At 42.5% G+C, this 4,082-nt stretch overlaps 1 non-coding gene across 1 annotated transcript; it reads left to right on the top strand.

Annotated features, from left to right (window-relative positions):
- The first annotated feature begins 3,290 nt into the window (after positions 1-3,290).
- Positions 3,291-3,397, top strand: LOC127077899 (small nucleolar RNA R71). The gene has a single exon (XR_007787664.1). It is a non-coding gene; the product is annotated as a small nucleolar RNA R71 (small nucleolar RNA).
- The last annotated feature ends 685 nt before the right edge of the window (positions 3,398-4,082 follow it).

Here is a 4,082-nt window from a genome sequence, read left to right as displayed (position 1 = left end):
GTCTCCCTAGAGTTGTGTCTCCCTCTGTTATCTGGTTAGGCTAGATCCTTTGTCCCTGCGTAGGGGAACTACATCGCCCTGATCTTCACACCAGATGAAGTATGTAGGCAGGAGATTGAGCTGATCTCTCCGGGCGCCCTTTTTCTTTTTGCGTGTGTCGTTTGACAGTTGCTAGGCTCGAGTGCCTGACTCCTTAGCAATTCGTTGTCTGTTTGTTTGAGTGTGTGCTTGACAGTTATAGGCTCGAGTCCCCGACTCCCTATTAACTTGTTATGTTGTTGTGTGCTTGGAAGCTGATGTAAGACCATCGAGTGGCATTCGGGTTCCAGTGTGGGTTTGTTTGGTTCGGATGCTGATGTAAGTCCAGTGATTGGCATTCGGGCTCCACGTTTGCCTTTGTCTGTTTGTTTGTGTGCGTGTCAGCCGAGCTACGAATGCTCTGATTCTTCTCTCGTCCGAGAAGATACGTATGCATAGGATGCGATATCCTAGCGAGCATGTGTCGTTTCCCCAGTCCGAACTACTTCGACTCTGATGTCTATGCCTGATAGACTAAGTAGGCCCAGGATACGATATCCTGCCGAGTCAGTTTCAGTCAGTTTCTTTTGTCTCTTTTCAGCCAGTGTGTGTGAGTTTGAGCAGTGTTTTAGCAACCATTTTTCCTTCCTTTTGTGCGTGGATCCCGTCGAGTACGACAGATGCGTAGGGGTGCTAATACCTTCCCTTCGCATAACCAACTCCCGAACCCATTCTCTTTGGTCGCGAGACCATGTTCTTTCCTAGGTTTACTCTGAGCGTTTCCTTTCCCTCTTTTGGGATAAATAACGCACGGTGGCGGCTCTGTTGTTTCTTTCTTTTCCCGCCGGTTTTTCGCGTGATGCGACAGGAAGAATCCAGAGTATCCATCTAGATAACAGAAGTAGGAGTGTCTGGCTAGACGCTCCAACATCTGGTCTATAAATGGTAAAGGGAAATGGTCCTTCCTAGTTGCTTTATTTAATTTTCTATAATCTATATACATCCGCCATCCTCCTTCTAAACGTTTTGCTACATGTTCGCCTTTATCGTTTTGCACGACTGTGATGCCTCCCTTTTTAGGTACTACATGCACAGGGCTCACCCACTTACTATCCGAGATCTGGTAGATTATACCTGCCTCAAGTAACTTAAGAACTTCCTTCTTAACAACATCACTCATTATAAGGTTTATTCTTCTCTGATGCTCTCTAGAGGGTTTTGAATCTTCTTCTAGCGAAATCCGATGCATGCATACAGATAGGCTTATACCTTTAAGGTCAGAGATATTATATCCTAAGGCTGAGGGATATCTTCGTAAAACGTCTAAAAGTTGGTTCGTTTCCTCATGGCTCAAGGTAGCACTAACTATACCTGGACGGTTCATCTTTTCATCGAGGAACTCATATCTCAGGTTCTTAGGCAGTTCCTTAAGTTCTAAGGTTGGTTTCTTAGAGCATGGCATAGGATCTGGGGTAAGGGATAAACATTCGTAAAGGTTATCATCGATGTAAGGTTCTTTAAAGTCATCATCTTCCTTTATGGGGGTTGATGGTAACTTAATTGTTTTTATAATTTCTTTTTGTTCTAATTCTCTAACACATTCATCAATGATATCTAAGGCATAACACGAGTCTCCCATCACAGGTGCCATAAGAAATTTCGAAAGTATAAATTCTATTTTCTCGTCACCTACCTCAAATGTCAACTTTCCTTTCTTGACATCTATTATGGCTCCTGCAGTCGATAAGAATGGTCTACCTAGAAGGATTGGTATATCATTGTCCTCTTTGATGTCCATGACAACAGAATCAGTAGGGATAAATAGTTAACCTATCCTAACAGGAACATCTTCTAAAATGCCTATCGGATGTTTAACAGATCTATCGGCTAACTGAAGTGACATCTTAGTGGGTTGTAACTCTCCTAAGTTTAACCTCTCACAAACTACTAGAGGCATTAAACTCACACTAGCTCCTAAGTCTAGAAAAGCTTTTTTGATGACATGATTACCCAAAAGGCAAGGAATGGAGAAATTTCCAGGATCTTTATCTTTCTTTGCTAATTTTTCCTCGGAAATAGCATTACATTCCAAAGGCTTCGGATCGTCAAGTCTACGTTTGTTGGTAAGGATGTCTTTGAGAAACTTAGCATAAGAAGGTATTTGGGTGATGGCTTCTGTGAAAGGGATTTCTACATGAAGTTTTTCTATAACTTTAATAAATTTTTGGTACTGTTTATTGGTCTGGGTTTGTTTGAGTCTTTGCGGATATGGTATAGGTGGTTTATATGGCGGGGGTGGTACGTAAATTTTATCTTTAGGTTCTTCTCCTTTCTCTCGACCTTCCCGGTTTTCAGATTCCTCTGGTTCCTTTACTTTGTTCGGGGGTTTGGTACATTCCTTAGAAGTTTCGGGTTCACTCAATCTTGGGTTTGGTGGTTCATCATAAGCGTTCCCACTTCGTAGGGTAATGGCATTGGCTTGTCCTCTCGGATTTTGTTGAGGTTGTCCAGGGTATTGTCCTCCAGGTGTAGTCTGAGGGGCTTGGTTTAAAGCTACCTGAGAGATCTGGGTTTCAAGCATCTTGGTATGAGTAACTATTTGGTCAACCTTGGTTCCTAACTGAGTAATCAATTCGTTAACATGAATGTTTTGGTTCATGAACTCCTTGTTTTGTTGGGTTTGAGCGGTGATAAAATTTTCCATAATTTTCTCAAGGCTCGGCTTTGGTGGTACATGTTGCATAGGTTGATTCGATCTAGGGGCTTGATAACTAGGTCTCGGAGGTGCATTATTTTGGACAGGGTTATTGTTTTTATAGGAGAAGTTAGGGTGATTCCTCCATCCAGGGTTATAGGTATTCGAGTATGGGTTCCCTTGGGTGTAGTTCACTTGCTCGGAGTGGGTTTCGTTTAATAGACTGCATTCTGCAGATTGGTGTCCTTGGGTTCCATATATCTCACAATCCGACGAAACTGCGGCTACAATATTCGGGTTCGTGTACATATGCTCGACCTTAAGGGCTAATGCGTCCATTTTAGCTTGCATCATGTCTATAGAGCTTAGTTCATGCACTCCTCCTTGGGCTTTCTTCTTTTCCACTGTCGCTCGTTCGACTCCCCATGATTGATGGTTTTGAGCCATATCTTCGATGAGGGCACTAGCTTCAGGATAAGGTTTGTTCATCAGAGCACCGCCTGCGGCAGCGTCGATGGTCATCTTTGTGTTATAGTGAAGTCCATTATAGAAGGTTTGAATGATTAACCAATTTTCTAAGCCATGATGTGGGCATGCTCGTAACAACTCTTTATATCTCTCCCAAGCTTCGAACAACGATTCTCCTTGGTTTTGGGTAAATCTAGTTATATGGTTTCGAAGAACGGCGGTCTTACTCGGGGGAAAATATCTAGCAAGAAAAACTCTTCTAAGGTTATCCCAAGTCGTAATGGAATTGGGTGGAAGGGAATCTAACCATGATAGGGCTTTATCTCTGAGGGAAAAAGGAAATAATCTTAAACGTATTGCCTCAGAAGAAGCTCCATTGGTTTTAAAAGTATCTGCTAATTGAAGAAATATTTTTAAATGTTGGTTAGGGTTCTCGGTAGCGAGACCCACAAATTGTCTCTGTTGCACTAGTTGTAACAGAGATGGTTTAAGTTCAAAATTATTGGCTGGGATAGTTGGGTTTACTATACTAGAACTAGGTTCTTCATTAGATGGTTGAGCGAAGTCCTTAAGAGGTATTTGGTTTTGATCTTCGGCCATAGCTCTCTTAATTCTATGAAAGAATAAACGTGCGCGAGCATAACGTTCAGGTTCCGCCAGAGGGTTTGCTAAGCTTAAACTTCCGGTGCTGCGAGTTCTTCGCATTGACCGGCGGGAAATAACCTAAGTCTAAACGATATAACAACAGGAAAATGAAATTTGACGAAATTGGTCCCCGGCAACGGCGCCAAAAACTTGATGCGTGCTTTTCGCAAGTATACGAACGCGTCAGAGTAATATAAAAGATTGTCGAATCCACAGAGACCAAGTGTCAAGCTATCGTTATCTGTTGTTATGGTGT

Source organism: Lathyrus oleraceus, chromosome 4, assembly GCF_024323335.1.
Source record: "Lathyrus oleraceus cultivar Zhongwan6 chromosome 4, CAAS_Psat_ZW6_1.0, whole genome shotgun sequence".
NCBI classification, from domain to species: domain Eukaryota; kingdom Viridiplantae; phylum Streptophyta; class Magnoliopsida; order Fabales; family Fabaceae; genus Lathyrus; species Lathyrus oleraceus.
Note: the sequence above shows the minus strand (reverse complement) of the source record. Positions and strands in the feature narration are given on the sequence as shown.